This window comes from Neofelis nebulosa, chromosome 1 (genome assembly GCF_028018385.1).
Source record: "Neofelis nebulosa isolate mNeoNeb1 chromosome 1, mNeoNeb1.pri, whole genome shotgun sequence".
NCBI lineage: Eukaryota > Metazoa > Chordata > Mammalia > Carnivora > Felidae > Neofelis > Neofelis nebulosa.
The window spans coordinates 236297736-236316268 of record NC_080782.1 but is presented as its reverse complement, the minus strand read 5'-3'; the positions used below and the strand labels follow the sequence as shown (position 1 = coordinate 236316268).

Here is an 18533-nt window from a genome sequence, read left to right as displayed (position 1 = left end):
CTTTGTGTTATGGTTCACGGTGGGTAGGCATTGAGAGGGAGGAGTGCTCTTGGAAGCCATTCCTATAATCTGGATGACTCTCCATGACTTACCTATACATAGGAGTGACTATGAATCCCAAGACTATTCCATTAAACCCAAGCTAAGTAACTATATCCCAAACATAACACAAGGGGAAGTCTGAGCGGAAGGAAATAACAGCTTTAACTAGCTATGGTTAAAATATATTACTTTCGAAAATCTTACAAACAGATATGCCCGTGAGAACACGTTGCTAGGGCCCCTCCCAAGGCCTTTACAGGGCCACATGCACCTCCAGCTTCATCAGAGTAGATTGACCTCTAGTTATTAAACCTTCAAATACACAGGTATGAACAACTGCTCCCACCTGGATACTTATCCCTCTCCTTGCAGGCCGAACACTTCTCACACCCTCCTGTAAGTTCGCATTGGGGGGTTAATCTCAAGGTGATGGTTTGAGTTGCTGCTCCGGGGGGAACCATTGGCTAGTATTCCTTCCTTTCTCTCTCACCCCCCGTCCCCCAAAGCCCCGCCCCACTCTTTTTTTCTTTCTCCTTCCCTCCCTTCCTTTGTCCCGTCTTCTTCTCTTTCCTCTTCCCTCTCGCCTTCTTCTTCTTTATATATGTGCACTGAGAACCATTTTTCTCTTTCTAAAAAAATTTTTAATGTTTATTTTTGAGAGGGAGAGAGAGAGAGAGAGAGAGAGAGAGAGAGCGACGGAGACACAGAATCCGAAGCAGGCTCCGGGCTCTGAGCCAGCAGCACAGAGCCCGACGTGGGGCTTGAACTCACGAACCAGGAGATCATGACCCGAGCTGAAGTTGGACACATGACCAACTCAGCCACCCAGGCGCCCCATTTTTGCTCTTGAGTATAGGCTTTTCTCCTACAAACCTTGATTTTTATTTTATTTTATTTTTTTTAATTTTATTATTTGTTTTTTTACAAACCTTCATTTTTAAAAGTTGCCTTTCATTAATGGTACTGAATTATATAATCACAGTAAGTATTTGCTTTTCGCCTTAGTATAATTACTAAGTGGATATAATCCTATTCCAGTTATGTGGTGAGACAACAGTTCTAGCTGCATTCCTTAGCTTTTAAGAAAATATCTGAGCCTACAAATGCAGCCAAATGTCTTGTATGTGACTATCAAAACTGACAGCTTCTAAGAAACTCACACATCTGATTAATTCAAATCCAAGGGGAAATAACCGACAAGTAACTAGTCCTCTGATAGCAGTTACCACGACTATGTCTCTACTTTGGTGATCCTTTTCCTTTGAAAACTCTGATCTAATTTGGCTTTTTAGCATGTAAATAACTTAAGCGAGGGATTACACATTTATGTGATAGGCTCTACTTTCCTTAATACACTGTGAATATTTGGCCTAAACAAAAATTACCTAATTATATACCTGTCCAGGGGACAGTTGGGAGAGTACAGAGAAGGGAAAGTACAACTAGGTGGGAGGGGTACATTCAGGGAAAAGGAGTAACAACATTCATTCTACCGGAAGTATTGAAAAAATAGCTCTTAACTTTAGATGGTCTAGACCTAGGTTGAAATATGGCTGTCTTTACTTAGCGGTATGATCTTAGCTGATTACTTAATCTTTCTTAGCTTCATTTTCTTTTGAAAACGGGGGCAGTAACATTTGAGAGAATTCTTGGTGAATTTGATGGGCTAGCCATACAAAATCATCATAAATACTTCCAAATTTTATTATCATGTACACACACACACACCTCTTTTTTAATCTTAGTGTTAATTTTTTTATCAAAGTGATCCATTCATACTATTTAAAGCTTTTTATAAAAAAAAAAAAACAGTTCAAAATCCGGAAGGTAGGCCCACCATGCTGTCATGCTATCTTCCCCTCACTATTCAATGTTAGAATTTCTTTCTCTCTTTATTTCATTTTTTAAATTTTTTTTTTTCAACATTTTTTATTTATTTTTGGGACAGAGAGAGACAGAGCATGAACGGGGGAGGGGCAGAGAGAGAGGGAGACACAGAATCGGAAACAGGCTCCAGGCTCCGAGCCATCAGCCCAGAGCCCGACGCGGGGCTCGAACTCACGGACCGCGAGATCGTGACCTGGCTGAAGTCGGACGCTTCACCGACTGCGCCACCCAGGCGCCCCTCTCTCTTTATTTCAATTGAGTTTCATTTTCTGGATCTCATTTCTCTCTTTTGCTTACTGGGTTCCAGCAATTGTTTAAGGTTTGGACACAATTATTACATACACATTCTCCTAAAGTTTTCTTGTTTATTTTTTATATCCCATTTGGACTTTATTTTTATATACTGGATCCTTCCACTGTTTTCATATCCTGTTTTGTTTTCTAAAATAGAAATATATCACAGCAACATTTATTTTTAAAAATTCCTTTTCTCACAGAACTAAAACAACGCCTTTGCCACAGATTATGTTTCATGAAACTTGGATCTCTTTTTCTTCTACTATTTAGTCATGTGTTCCTATCCCAGTACTGTACTCTTGTAATTACAGGAGCTTTATAACAAAGTTTTACTATCTGATGAAGCAGGTCTTCCCTCGTTTCCATATTTATTTATTCTTAGGGCTATTAAATTATTTGCTTCAGGTACCACACAAAAATAAATATTACCAACAACCGAGCTAAAAAAACCCAACACCCCATCCTCTTGTAGGGATTTTGATTTATGTATATAATTTTGCGGGATGTAGAGCTTTCTCACTACTATATGTAGAGATATCTTTTCTTTTTTAAAAATTATTATTTTTGGGGCGCCTGGGTAGCTCAGTCGGTTAAGCGTCCGACTTCGGCTCAGGTCATGATCTCGCGATCCGTGAGTTCGAGCCCCGCATCGGGCTCTGTGCTGACCGCTCAGAGCCTGGAGCCTGTTTCAGATTCTGTGTCTCCCTCTCTCTCTGACCCTCCCCCATTCATGCTCTGTCTCTCTTTGTCTCAAAAATAAATAAACGTAAAAAAAATTTTTTTTTTAATTATTTTTTTAAGTAATCTCTACACCCAACCTGGGGCTCCAAGTTGCGACCCTGAAATTAAGAGTAATGTGTTCTACCAACAGAGCCAGCCGGGTGCCCCTGCAGATATCTTCTCTAGTTCCATTTCTAATTGGTTCTTAAGGCATAAAAATTATTTATTTTTATATAATTATCTAATATTCAGCCACCTTAGACTTTTTCCTTAATGTATATTGGTATTTGACACACAGCAGTGCTGTCCAACAGAAATATAATGCAAGCCAACACACAAAATTTAAAATTTTCTACTAGCCATGTTTTACAAAAGTAAAAAGAAAACAGGTGAAAACTATTTTAATATTATATTTTATTTCGCCCAATACATTTAAAACATTATCATTCCAACATGGAATATACAAAATTATTAATGAGATAGCGTATATTTTTGTTTGCTTAAACCAAGTCTTAAAAAATTTTTTTTTCAACGTTTTTTATTTATTTTTGGGACAGAGAGAGACAAAGCATGAACGGGGCAGGGGCAGAGAGAGAGGGAGACACAGAATCGGAAACAGGCTCCAGGCTCCGAGCCGTCAGCCCAGAGCCCGACGCGGGGGCTCGAACTCACGGACCGCGAGATCGTGACCTGGCTGAAGTCGGACGCTTAACCGACTGTGCCACCCAGGCGCCCCTAAACCAAGTCTTTAAAATCCCCTGTCTTATCCTTGCAGCACAGCTGAGCCACGCAGGCGCCCTGATTTATTATTCTTTTACATTCAACTTGCTTATATTTCAAATTATTTTAAATAGTTACTGATTCAGGAGCGCCTGGGTGGCTCAGTCGGTTAAGCGTCCGACTTCAGCTCAGGTCACGATCTCGCGGTCCGTGAGTTCGAGCCCCGCGTCGGGCTCTGGGCTGACGGCTCGGAGCCTGGAGCCTGCTTCCGATTCTGTGTCTCCCTCTCTCTCTGCCCCTCCCCCGTTCATGCTCTGTCTCTCTCTGTCTCAAAAATAAATAAACGTTAAAAAAAAAATAAATAGTTACTGATTCAGTTTGCAAATATTTTATTTAGCCTATTTATGTTCATATTCCTTAGTGAAATTAGCCAATGGATTTATTTATTTTGGCAATATCTTTACAAGGTTTGGGTCGTATGGGCTCAGTAGGTAGAGCACGTGACTGTTGATCTCAGGATCATGAGTTTAAGCCCCACACTGGGCATGGTGCCTACTTAATTGGAAAGAACAACAGCAACAAAAACAAAACAAGGTTTGGGTAGTAAGTTTATCTTAGTTTCAAAAAGTGAAAACATTCTCTTTTTCTAGCCTCAAGAATAGTCCTTGAGAATTTTCTGTTTTTGGAAAGATACGTAAAATTCAGATGCAAAGCTATTTGGATTTGGCATGTATTTTAAAAGTTACATTGCAAATTCATGTTCTAGTTCTATGGGTCTTCTGGGTTTTCAACCTCTTCTTGGGTCCATTTGAAAATTTAAATTTTGCCGAGAAAGCATCCATTTCCTCTAGATCTTGAATTTCACTGTCATAGCATTGCAAACATTCCTTTAAAAATACCATCGGAATTTCCAAAAAAGGGAAATCCACAGAAAATCTGCAGAGGAAGAAAGTACAAAAGTGTTTGTTAAAGGCTGGGGTGGACACAGGGGAATGAACACTAAAGGGCATGTGGTTTCACTTTGAGGTGATGGAAATCTCTAAAATTGTGGTGATGAAGCACGAAAACTGTGAATATACTAAAAACCACTGAATTGTACACCCGCAATGGGTGAATTGTGTGATATGTGAATTATAACTCAATACAGATGTTTAAATTTAGAGGGCACCTGGGTGGCTCAGTTGGTTAAGTGTCTGACTCCTGGTTTCGGCTCAGGTCATGATTTCACAGTTTGTGAGATCGAGCCCCGCATTGGGCTCCTCACTGATGATGCAGAGCCTGCTTGGGATTCTCGGTCTTCTTCTCTCTCTGACCCTCCCCACCCCCTACCCTCTCAAAAATAAATAAATATTAAAAAAAAAAAAGATGTTCAAATTTAGGAAAACATACTTTTAAGCTCAAAACCACAATGAGATATCATCTCACACCTTTCCGGGTGATTACTATTTCACACAAAAAAGTGCGTCAGTGAGGATGCAGACAAATGGGAACCCTTTTGGTTCCAGTTTGGTTCCAGCACTTGGTAGGATTGTGCAATGGTGCATCTGCCCTAGAAAGCAGTGTGGCAGTTCCTCACAAAATTAAAAATAGTAGCGATGTACGATACAGCAACCTCACTTCTGGGTATACATCCAAAAGAAAAAGCAGGGTTTGTTTTGGAGAGGGATTTGCACACCTATGTTCATAGCAGTACCAGTCACAATAGCCAGAGACATTCATCACTATTCCTCAGGGGATGGATGGATACACAAAATGTGGTACATACATACAATGGAGTATCCTATGTCTTAGAAAGAAAATAAATTCTGGATGAACCTTGAGGGCACTATGCTAAGTGATAGAGGCCAGGCAAAAAAAGACAGATGCTGTAGGATTCCACCTGTATGCGGTATCTAAAACAGTCACATTTATAGAAACAGAAAGTGGAGTGGAGGTTAACCAAGGGCTACGGGCGGGGGAAAACGGGAATTGTTTAGAATTTAGGCAGTTCTGCAAGATGAAAAGTTCTTGAGCTCTGTTTTGCATCAAAGTGAATTTACTTAACACTCTACTGAACACTTCCAAGTGATTAAGATGGCAAATTTTATGCTGCATGTTTTATCACACATAAAAATCTATGAATCTCTTCCATATCTACTGTCACAGCACCTTTCAAATTCCTAATGGTGTCTGTTATGTTATTTACTAACAATACTTTAAAAGGTAGTAGAACATAGAGAAAAACGAATGATCCAGAAGTGTACTGACCAATGGATTATCACATAGGGAACCCATATAACCACTACCCAAGTCAAAAAATAAAACATCACTATTGTCCCAGAAGTCCTCTACATGTCCGCTCCCAAATGCCTTTCTTTCTCCTTCCTAAATATAGTCACCATACTGACTTTCAACACTACAGATTAGTTATGCCTGTTTTCAAATGTTTAGAAGATGTTTATTTATTATTATTCTTTTAATGTTTATTTTATTTTATTTTATTTTTTTAAAAAAAAAAATTTTTTTTTCAACATTTTTTATTTATTTTTGGGACAGAGAGAGACAGAGCATGAACGGGGGAGGGGCAGAGAGAGAGGGAGACACAGAATCGGAAACAGGCTCCAGGCTCTGAGCCATCAGCCCAGAGCCTGACGCGGGGCTCGAACTCACGGACCGCGAGATCGTGACCTGGCTGAAGTCGGACGCTTAACCGACTGCGCCACCCAGGCGCCCCAACGTTTATTTATTTTTGAGACAGAGAGAGACAGAGCATGAATGGGGGAGGGGCAGAGAGAGAGGGAGACACAGAATCGGAAACAGGCTCCAGGCTCCGAGCCATCAGCCCAGAGCCTGACGCGGGGCTCGAACTCACGGACCGCGAGATCGTGACCTGGCTGAAGTCGGACGCTTAACCGACTGCGCCACCCAGGCGCCCCAACGTTTATTTATTTTTGAGACAGAGAGAGACAGAGCATGAACAGGGGAGGGGCAGAGAGAGAGGGAGACACAGAATCTGAAACAGGCTCCAGGCTCTGAGCCGTCAGCACAGAGCCCGACACGGGGCTCGAACTCACGGACCGTGAGATCATGACCTGAGCTGAAGTCGGACGCTTAACCGACTGAGCCACCCAGGCGCCCCTCTACCATGTTATTTTTAAGAAGCCTTATTTTACTTTCAAATTTAAACCTATAATCTATTAAATACATCCATCTGTATTTAATTGAACCAGCATCATTTATTGAAAAAACTTTCTTCACTGGTCTGTAGTATATACTCATACACATACACAAACCCTGCTTGGGTTTGATTAAAATTGCACCAAACTTATTTATCAGTTGGGGGAGGACTGACATCCTTATACTATTTCCAGTCTGTGACCTTGCTATATCTATATCTATTTATTTAGGTCTCCTTAATAATGAAATATGAATACATTGTATTATGAAGTCATGAAATAATAATAACTCATATCTTACCTTTTAAAAGTTTTATATGTAAAGGTCTTATATACAGTTCATTAGAATTACTTCTAGGTATGATTGTATAAATGGTATCATTTAAAACTTTTTCAGTTTTCTAATTTTTGCTGATAAAGAGAAATACAAATGAATCGTCTATGGTGACCCTGTATCCAGCAATAATACAGAAGCGTGTTTTCTAAGGATCTTTAGTTTTACTTCTTCCTTTCCAGTCCTTAGTTCTCCTTCCTCCGTTTTTGTGTCACTTAGGACCTCTGGGACCATGTTGGTGTGTACATGGTGGTCGTGAGCATCCATCCAAGTCGTGATTTCAGAGGGAAAATTTTTTAACAGTTCACCAATATGCTGTTTGCCATAGGTTTTTTGGTTTTTTTTTTTTAAGGATCCCTATTATAGATTAAATATGCTCCTTTCCATTCCTAGTTGCTATGGATTTTTAAAAATATCATGGGCATTAAATTGTATCAAATGTCCCCTAATTGTGTAAGGTCTAATTTCTACAACTAAGCCCTTATTCTTTACACTCATACTGATTGTGCTTCTTTGATTGAACCCTGAAATATAGTTTTCTTCTTCTTCCTCTTCTTTTGAGAGAGAGAGAGAGAGAGAAAGAGAGAAGGCACGTGCACATAAGCAGTAGAGGAAGAGGGAGAGAGAGGGAATCTTAAGCAGGCTTCATCCCCAGCATGGAGCTCAGCACCGAGCCTGACATGGGGCTTGATCTCATGACCCTGAGATTGTGACCTGAGCCGAAATCAAGAGTTGGATGCTTAACTGACTGAGCCACCCAGGCACCCCGATAGTTTTCTTCTTAATCCAACCCAAAAGTCTTGGTCTTTTTATTTTCCATCAACCTTATTTCCGTTTTCTGTTTAAGAGTCTGTGGAAGAACAGACAGTATTGTTCCTCCTTCCAGTGGCCTGAGCAGTGGGAGTTGCAGACCAGTCTTCAGTGGCAGGCGGAACGTGCCAGGCTGCAGGAGGGAACCACCGGACAGGCGCAGAGGGCACCTGCACCGTCTGACTAGTCTGTGACCTTGGATTGAGTAGCGGTAAACCAGGGAGCAGGAACAGTCCATTTGCCCTGAGAGTCCTCCTTGGTCCTGGCCTTTTCAGGAGCAGCCCGCTCTTCCTTCTCAATCTCTTCAGGATGTCTCTAGAAGTAGACCTCAGGCTCTACCACCCACTAGGTCTATTGTTGCACGGGATGGCAATGTCCGCATAGCACAGAGGAGAGTCTGTGTTACACAGGGCAATGGTAGGCAGGGCAACATAAGGCGCCTGTGTGAGAGGCTGGGATTGGTAACTACCACAAATCGTGGCTCCTTCGAGGGTGGATCTGGTCAATAAGGGTTCCAGGAGTGAAGCAGCCAGGAATAGGAGCAGATCCCATGGTGGTGGCCAACTTGCACGCAGCCTGGTGGCCAGTATTCCTGGCGGATGTGACACTGACATCAACAGTGGCTTAGGCTGCAAGCAGAAACTTCCCCCAGGTTCTCTTCATATTTGTGATGTAGACACCAGCACTCTTCCTTTTGTAGGTGTGCTAATCCATTTGGAGGTCAAGGCTGGTGCCACCTAAGCGGGTTCCTGCTGCCTTATGAAGACATCCTCCTCTTTCATCGGGGAGCACCCAAAGATCCGGAAAGATTGTGAAAGATTCCCTTTAAGTTACCACAGGAACCCAGAACAATGTCGTACGGACCCTTATACAAGTAGCTTGGAAAGGCTGAAAGTCTTTGTCTTTTAATTGGAGCTTGAAGGTTTACATTTAATATAGTTAAAGTTGTTTTCCATTTATTCTGCTTATTCTGTGTCAGTTTTTCTGTCTTTATTTCTTTTGGGTCAGATACATGATTACTCCATTTCCTCTTGTATTAAGTTGTTATATATTCTTACTTTTAGTAGTTACTCTAGAGGTTACAAAACCTCTAGTTATCCTAGAGGTTACTAAAGTCGAAGGTAAATTACTACTGTTCTTTGAAAATGCAAGGAATTCAAGGTCCTTCACTTACATCCCCTATGATTTATGTGTTGTTTTCATGTCTTTTCATTCCACATCTATTTAAAACCTCACGGGGCACTGGTATTGTTTTATATGGTCCATATTCATTTGGTTTGACTCATATATTTCACCCTCTCTATCGCTCTTCATTTCTTCTATTTGAAAGCCTTTAGTGCGGGTCTGCTAGGGACTAATTTTCTGACTTTTGTCTGAAAACGATTTCATCTTCATTTTCAGAGAATATTTCTGGGGCGCCTGGGTGGTTCAGTCGAGTGTCTGATTTCGGCTTAGGTCATGATCTCATGGTTCACGGGCTGGAGCCCCACGTGGGGCTTTGCCCTAACAGCATGGAACCTGCTTTGGATTCTCTCTGCCCCTCCCCTGCTTGTGCTGTGTGTGTGTGTATGTCTCTCTCTCTCTCTCTCTCTCTCTCTCAAAACTAAACATTAAGGGGTTCCTGGGTGGCTCAGTCAGTTAAGCGTCCGACTTTGGCTCAGGTCATGATTTCGTGGTCTGTGGGTTCCAGCTTGGCGTTGGGCTCTGCATTGACAGCTCAGAGCCTGGAGCCTGCTTTGGATTTTGCGTCTCCCTCTCTCTCTGCCCCTCCCCTGCTCATGCTCTGTCTCTCTCTCTCAAAAATAAACATTAAACATTAAAAAATATTTTCCTTGGACACTGTATTGTAGATTGGTAGTTATTTTCTATAAGTGTTTTGAAGATAATATGTCTGTTTTTCTTCTTGCCATCATCAGACTTGCCAGGAGTGTATCTGTTTAAACCTTTTGATGTTCTCTATTTCATTAGTTTCAGTCTTTTCTTTATTACACACTCCCTTTTCTTCCTCTCATTTCATTTTGTCCTTGTGTAAGTTTGTTACTATTCATTCTTTTTTAATAATGAAAGTACCTAAGGCTATGTATACATTTCTTCTTAGTATAGCAGTGTATCCTAGGCTTTAAGATGCAGTATGTACTCCTTTTCATTGACTTTTGGGTATTATACTTTCAGTTTTATTTTCTATGGTCCTGGAAATATTTAGAAAAACATTTCTTACTTTCCAAGTAGGTGGGCTTTATGACCCTTTTTTAGCATTGATTTCTAGTTATACTGGATTATAATCAGAAAATGTAGTCAGTAAAATCCCTTTTTAAAAAATGTTTGAGAGAGCGAGTGAGCAGGGGAGAGACAGAGAGGGGGAGAGAATCTCAAGTAGGCTCTATACTGTTGGCACAGGGAGCGACACCAGGTTCGATCCCACAAACTGTGAGATCATGACCTAAGATCAAGAGTCAGACACTTAACCGACTGGGCCACACAGGCACCCCCAAAGCCCTATCTTTTGAAATGCAGTGTGGTTTATATTATGGCCAAGGGTATGTGTAATTTTTGTAAATCTTTCATGGTTACATGAAAAGAATATGTATTTTGGTAAGAGGGTATAAAGTTCTCTATTCAGCTAAAACATAAGTCAGTTGATTATGTATTATTAATACATTAGTGTGTCCTTGCTTTTTTGTCTATTTATGTTAAATTCCGAAAGAGGTTTATTAAACTCTACCATTATAATTGTGTGTGTGCATGTGATTCAAACCAACTTTTGTATTGCTGTTTCTGCATTTTGGCATTCAATAGTATTATTTGGTGCATAAAAGTTTATTATTATTATTTTGTATTTGCCTTTTATTTGTACATAACATTCCTCTTTTTCACACTTAGTATTTGGGCCTTAATTTTCTTTTCCCGAAATCAGTACTCTCATTCTTGCTTTTTGTTTTCACTTAGGCAAACATCAAAAATCCTAAATCAACTCTAGTACCTAGACCCTTGCTCTATACTAGGTTATGTGAAGAGTTTGAACACACCTGTGCAAAAGACAAAGTTTCTTGCTTCCAGGAGCTTCCTTTTAAATTTACTAATGGCATATCCCATTAAGAATCTTGTTTTAATATATATACTTTTAGTAAGTCTCCTGATACAAAGCTTTACATCAGAGTATAAACTAGAACATCTGCACTGAAACAAATATCTAACCTTTGAAATAGTAAAATAAATTAACATAGAGCTGTCAGATTTAAAATTATAACGGGCATGTCACACATAGAAACATCCAAGTGACTTTCTGGAGTGGGGGTGCCGAATCAACAGGAAATGGTGGCAGAGGGCTTTGCTAAATTGCAGCCACTTCTGTAAGGCTGGTGGTAGCTGTGGGGGACGATAAAAATGACATACTTCCACAATCATGGTTATTTCCAAGGTACGCTAATGTTAACATGTTATAAGGAGAGTATATAAGATTATTAGAAGGAATAGAAGAAGGAAAGTCTTCAAGTCCTTTGAAAACTTGTCAAGAATGGTGGCAAACTGCTTTTTCCTACTACCAAGACTTAACACCTGCACACTCTACACAAATGTACGAGTATGATGACATTGATGAAAGGCTACCTTGTCACAGATACACTAAAAAATCTTTCAACATATCAGTGATTTGTAACTGCCACAAATCGGAAGACTTTTGTTGTTAGTCCACCAAAAAGTTGTCCAAGCAAGGTTAACAACAGAAAGTTGCTAATAACCTAGTAATGAATTACAGAGCAGAACTTAAGAGTGTAAGACGACATTCGATTTTACAAATGTAGAAGAAACATATATGAAGGCAGTGAAATTCATTTCTGGGACTCAAAAATAGCCCTAACTTATCCACACGTAGTTTCCAGGCTAGTTGTCTTGGAGAAAGTTTTAAACTGAGGCTGCGACCACTGACACAATCCCTACTTAGAAAATGTTAAGTTTTCCCAATTACTGGTACTTAGCACAAATTAACATCAACTTTAGCTCTTAGCAAACTGTTGCTGGGGGAACATTGCTCGAGGCCACCCAGACAAAAGATAATTCTCACATTCTATCCCAAAGTAAATATGATTTGTGGATTATTTGCAGTTGTGGAGGTCATCTTCATAGCATGAAAGTTACTTAGAGTTGTCTGAAGGTTTATTTTTAGTAAAGGCTACTCAAGAATGAACCCTTCCTAGAGAGAGAGCCCCCCTCTAGAAGTAGGAAGTCGCCTACAAAATGTTTTTGAAGAGATCTGAGAGAAAAATAAGACCCTTGAATAATTTTTAACAAGCAAACACATTAGCCTATAAACTCAAACAAACACTTTCCTTGTGGAATACTTATTATAGTTACATGGGAACATTTTACACTTACCCTTTAATGATGTTCCATTGTTTTTAGGAAATTATTTTCAGCGTCAGCTTTTAAGCCACACAAGAACATTGGTTTTACTTATATTCACATCATTATTTTGAATCACGAATGAGATGGTCCTGTTCAGTAATTTTTGCCATTTATGACGACTGGCTCTGATAAATTGTACCTAATCTTCTCTTAAAAAATGAAGATTTGCTACCATGACATTCTAGAAATGTGATTAGGGTGCGTAAGTACATCTCAAAAATGTGGTATAATTTAGAATAAGTCTTGTTTTCACCAAGGTGGGTGACTACCTGGAAACCAATGCTCATTTAGATTACCAGGTGAAGAAGAAAAACATGATTTCATCATTCCTCACAGTTCTTCCATCCACAAATGGGAATGTGGCTGCATTTGTAAACACAACCATGAAGGCACACGTAAATAATCTTGGAAGTTACTCTCCCTATCAGTATGCAATTGTGGGTTTCAAAACCCCAGACTTGCTCAAGGGCTCGGTTAACAGAGTATCCAAATGAATGAAACATGCACTTGAGGCATTTTAGTGAAGGATAAGGAGGGAATAGATTTAATCCCAAGGTGGGCTAAAGGCAACAGTAAGAAGATCCAGAATGAGAGGACATAAACTCTACTGAGCTGATCATAGTTTAGGAGAAAAATCCTAGAACATGGCATTTTAAAGAGCCTAAGCTAATTTTGGGCCAGTCACAGAACCTTAGAGATCTTTTCGAAGTCTCAGGTTCCCAACATTAAAATAATATCCTCATTTTCACTGTTTCACAGGAGAGTCGGGAAGAGAAAAGGAAACCATGCCTGGCTGCTTCTGTAAGCAGTGAAACACTGTAATTTGAGACATCATTACAGTAATTGCCAGCCAGCGTCATCATCACAGAAGTAGAGGGATGTATGACAGGTGCTAAAAAGAAGGAACATCAAAGGTAATAAGATACAAAGTTGTTAGAAGTAGAATGCCTTCTACACAGAAAGGTGGTTAAAATTATTTTGTAAATGAAAACTGTGTTTACTCGGTGGCAGAGAGATCATTCGATCCTCAGGACAGCTCCATGAAGTAGGTATTATTTCCATTTTAAAAATTAAGAAACTGAAGCTAAGAGGTTAAGAGACTTGCTTAAAAGCCACATGGGTAGAACGTAGTAACAACCAGGTTTCAAACCACTTATTTAAATTCCAAATCCAGTGCACTTTTGTGTCTCATTACCATGGCATTTTGTGTTCACAACACAAGCTCGAGCCTCAGAGGATTTCCCGTGCGCTGTATTAAATTTTAATAAATTGATCACTTGAAATGCATTTCCCAGTATTTCTGCAAGACCTACTATGCGGGCAGCGCTGAATGGCAGAGGCAGAGGCAACACTAAAAAGGAGGAAGGAAAAAATGAGAGGAAAGGGTGACTGGGAGCCGAGCCAGGAGCGCAGAATTGTTATTGTTGTTGAATATCACAGAGTATCCAATAAATTTGCTAATGAATATCAGCAGTGGCCCCGGTAAAAAAAAAGACTTTAACGTAGCAAGGGTAACGTCCCTTGTTCTTGATTATTCTCAGTTAAGGATGAATGGAGACGAAGGGACTGGTGGTGGAAAGGGTGGTCCAAGTAAATTGCCCCTGAAGAGAAGTTAGGACAAAAGAAGGTGAGGGTTGTCTTTCTTTAAAGTCAAATTTTAATTACAGAAGCCGGCATCCATTCTTCTTGTAAAATCTGGCCCATTACATATGAAGCTAAAGTCCCCTTTCCTTACTGCTTCTAATCCCCATCCTGTTAGCAATGTCATGTGTATCCTTCCAGTCCTTTGTGCACATTTATATATGTCGTTGTAGGAAATGTATTTTATTTTACATAAAAGGTGTTATATTCCGTATTTATCTGCATTGTGGCTTTTTCATTCAACAACGGCTCCTCGAGAATAATGGCACTTAAAGATCCCATCTCTGTATTTACGAACATTTAGGTAATTTCCAATTTCACTATTAACAACAACGCCTCAAACGAACATTGTGACGTACGCCTCCTTGAGCACAAAAGGGTCTTTCTAGGGGAGATACCAGGAGTGGCATTGTTGGGTCTTGGGTATGGATATTTGAAAATTTTACAAATCTTGCCAAATTGCCCTCCAACGTGGCTGTTACTAGTTAGCCCTCTTACCAGCAGTGTTTCTTTTCGGGGATTTTAAAAAACAAAAATGCTTTCGGTTCTGATTACAAAAGTTTCACAACAGAAAGGAATGGATGCCTTAAGCATTATTTCGGTGTGAAACTTTACATAATCACATACTAGGAGGAGAGTCCGAGGAGATGCTGGATGGAGAACGCTAGTCCACCGAGGAAATATTAGGGGAGTTCAGGGCAGGAATGAAAGGATCTGTCTTAGATGGGAGAAGGGGCTCCTGTTCTAAGGACGTAGGCAGTGCTTTCTTTTCATGGCTGCACGAAGTAGAAAGCAAGGTAGAAGGGTTGGCATGGGGGACTGCAGAATGCAGACACATGTGAAAAGAGCAAGTTTTACGGGGGAAATGAGAAGGCAGGTGACTGGGACAGTGTTTCTCAAAGTGTGTTTGAGGAACACTGACTCTGCAAGAGGAGTAGACAGAAAAGTGTTCTGAAAAAAGTGGTAAGAAATAATTCGGTAAATTCTGCTAATTAAGTCCCGCTTTTAGAGAATTACAACATGTCAACATACTCAAGGCCGAAACAAAGAACAAAGTTGTTCAACTCGGCATTTCCCATGGGAACCGTCTCAACACTAGACCCTTTCCTCTGTGTAAAGCCAGTTAACATACTGCTGAACCAATCTGCCGTGAAATACACTTTGGGAAACACTGGACGAGTGAAGATTTGAAGAAATGGACAACAAGTGAGTGTCTGGCTTGCCTTCACAAATTTATTTGAAAACAAAATGACACTAAAAACACACAGAACAACTGAATAAACATCCATGTACTCACCCTCAGAATTAAAAGGTTAAGAGTAAATTATAATAAATGTTAATGCTTATTTTTCTATTATGGACATATGATCATGATACAAATTTGGGAACTAGAGGAAACAGAGGTGGTCATTCTACCACCTTAGGTAAAACCACTGTTAATGTTTTGAGGCAGTTCTTTGAATCTTTATTTCTATTAGTTGTTTTTATTGTTTATATCATTATAATACAACACATGCAATCTTCTTTCATGTTAAATATTTACATTGTACTGTAAACACCATTGTACCTTTTCCTGGCTGTCTTTTTTAATGGCTGCATAATATTCCAAGTGAATAGTCCACTATTTATTCTCCTTGGTTTTAGAATTTACATTGTTAGCAGCTCTTTCTTTTTTTAGCTTTGTATGTAATATTGCAATGATTACGTTACAGCATAAAACTCCTTACTTACATTTATTTTCTTAGGACTTATTTGCCAAGTGGAATAACAGTTACAAGGTAATGTACATTTTGAAGGGTTTTGAAGAAATACTGCCTGTTTGCTTTGAGGAGGCACGCAGAGAGGTTGTTATCGTCGGTGATGTATTAAAGTGCCTGTTTGCCGTTTCCCTCCAAATTTAATTCAGGTTTCAATTTGTTAGCACTGGTCCATTTTTTACAAATCCCAATTTGCCATTTACCGCGTTATCTATCCCCACTGTTTTTGCAACACATTGCCGATCTGCTAAATATGCTAGGCAGTAGATAACATTTTTTGAAGAAACGTTCAGGACAGAGTCCAAAGGAAGATAGTAAAGACCATGTACGAATTTACCAATACTCTTCGGATATTGTTTAAAGCACTCCAATGGCAGCTTTAGCAACATTTCAAATTTTTTTTTTTTTAAACGTTTATTTATTTTTGAGACAGAGAGAGGCAGAGCATGAACAGGGGAGGGGCAGAGAGAGAGGGAGACACAGAATCCGAAACAGGCTCCAGGCTCTGAGCTGTCAGCACAGAGCCCGACGCGGGGCTTGAACTCACGGACCGTGAGATCATGACCTGAGCCGAAGTCGGACGCTTAATCGACCGAGCCACCCAGGCGCCCCAACATTTCAATTATGACTAATCAAAGATACTCAAGTCACCTAACTAAAGTATCTTGGTCTACTTTTCTCCATCTTGTTCACAATGATTTAATAGAAAACTCTGTCAAATGTGGTAGTGAGGGATGATTTATCTTTGGCATTTCCCCTCGGGATTCTCAGTAACTCTTGAGGACACAGGCTGTATTTTACATATTTTTGTTTATCATAGCCTAGCACAGAACTTGATACATAGGTTCTCAATAAAGGTTTATTTGAGTGATATGCTTAATTTGGCATGGATTTAATGAACCTAGGTTGTCTCACCAGACACAGCTTTGCTTTCCAAGCAATCAGTAAATATATATGTTCATTTAGGAACGGCAAATGTGTGATGGAAAGAGCACGTGTTTTGTAATTAGAAGTCTTGAATTAAAAAAACAAACAAACATTTTCTTAAGTAGTCTTCAAGCCTAGCGTGAACCCCGACGCCAGGCTTAACCTCATGACCTGATCAAGACCTGAGCTAAGATTAAGAGTTGGACCTAGAAGTCCTGAATTGAAATCGTAGCTTTGAGATTTACAAGCTGGTAACTTGGTGTAAATCCACACCTTACTCAGTTTGTTCATCCACAAAATGGTGATAACCCATCTTCTTTACTTTTCTCATAGGGTTCTTATGAGAATCAAAATGTTTTTCTCTAAAGGGAAATCTGACCATGGCATTACGTGACTTTTTAAAACCCTGTCACAGCTTTCTCTTGCCCTCAAGAAAAAGTTAAATCCTTTAACATATCACACGGAGACTTGTGCGATATGGTTCCTGTTCAGTTCTCCACTGTCCTAACAATGAAAGCTCTCTTTCACAAGGCCTTTTGCACAAGCTGCCTGCTTTGCCTGTGAAGCTCTTTTCCGCACCCTTCTACGTCGATTACTACTGGCCGCAATATTACTAACAGCAATAGCTAAAATCTAATGAATTCTTACTAAGCATGGGACACTTTACATACAGTAGCTTATATTTTATGAAGTAGATACTATCATCATCATTTTGCTAATAAGGCACAGAGAAATGAAGTAACTTACCCAGAGTGACACAGCTCTTAAACCTCAGCACTTACAAACTCACTCCGTCTGCATTCAAAGCAGATGTTCTCAACGCCTGCTATTAGAATTATCAACTTTCTCCAGAAAGTCTAACATCTTTAACATCCTCTTATAGCCAGTGTGCTAAGATTAACACTGAAGACACAGGTTTATAATCGCCTGGGTACTTTACGCTTCCCCGACCAGAGGGAAAGGAATCCATTCGAACTCAGACAAGACGGCATCTCGTTTAGTTTTGTTTCTCCAGCTCTTGGCAGTTCCTGCTACGCATAATGGGCATCAATAAATATTTGCTGAATAAATAGACGAAAGGGGTTTTCAACAAAAGTCGCAACACAACGTTGTTTTTGAATTCAGTTAAGCAACATCACCAGGCTTACCAGTTTGTGATGTACGGAATCCACTTTTCCCCCTTTTTGCAGTGTGGTACACTTGCTTATATCCGTTCTTCTGCGATTTCTTCTATTTGCCACAATTCCTTAAATACTGCCAGCAAATATTCCCCCTGCACAACTGCGATATTGCCTTTTGGCCCACTCTTTTAGACAGGAGGAAAAACTAAAATGTTAAAATTACTTTTCCCTTCATAGCAATGCTTTAAAATTCCTGAAAACTTTTTTTTTTTTTTTTAAATACAGAGCAAAACATCAGAGATCGCGGAGGGAAAAACTATCTTTTAAAAATGAATTTCAAATCAAGACTAGGCTGATGGGAGAAAAGCAATCTAGCACATTTATACATGAAACCTGGCGCTGCCTAGGCAGTGTTGTCCCCAGGTGGCATCTTATTTTTCATAATATTTTACTGAAGCCTTTCAGTAATATAAATAGAGAAAACAGGTGCTGCACTGAGCAGGGGGTTTGTCCAAATCCACCATTTTTGGCTCAGTTTTTTGATAGAAGGCCCAGCAGTTAAGGTAATCAGTCCTGCAGTTCTCATCGCCTTCAAGGAGAAGGAAACAGAGGAAGGTGGTGAAAAAAGAGGGAGAGGAGGGAGGGGAAGTGTGGCAAACAGACGAAACTATCCTTCAAACAGAGCAAGGGCTTTGCCTCCGTCTCCAGGTGCGGACCCTCA

At 39.9% G+C, this 18533-nt stretch overlaps 1 long non-coding RNA gene across 2 annotated transcripts; it reads right to left on the bottom strand.

The window, feature by feature from the left end:
* Positions 1–4256: 4256 nt before the first annotated feature.
* Positions 4257–18515, bottom strand: LOC131487824 (uncharacterized). Of its 2 annotated transcripts, none has more exons than XR_009249984.1 (2): positions 17439–18515; positions 4257–4602 (listed from the first exon to the last, which is right to left on the bottom strand). It is a non-coding gene; the product is annotated as an uncharacterized LOC131487824 (long non-coding RNA). The 2 variants fall into 2 exon arrangements; XR_009249982.1 differs by having other exon boundaries at positions 17840–18515.
* Between the last annotated feature and the right edge of the window lie 18 nt (positions 18516–18533).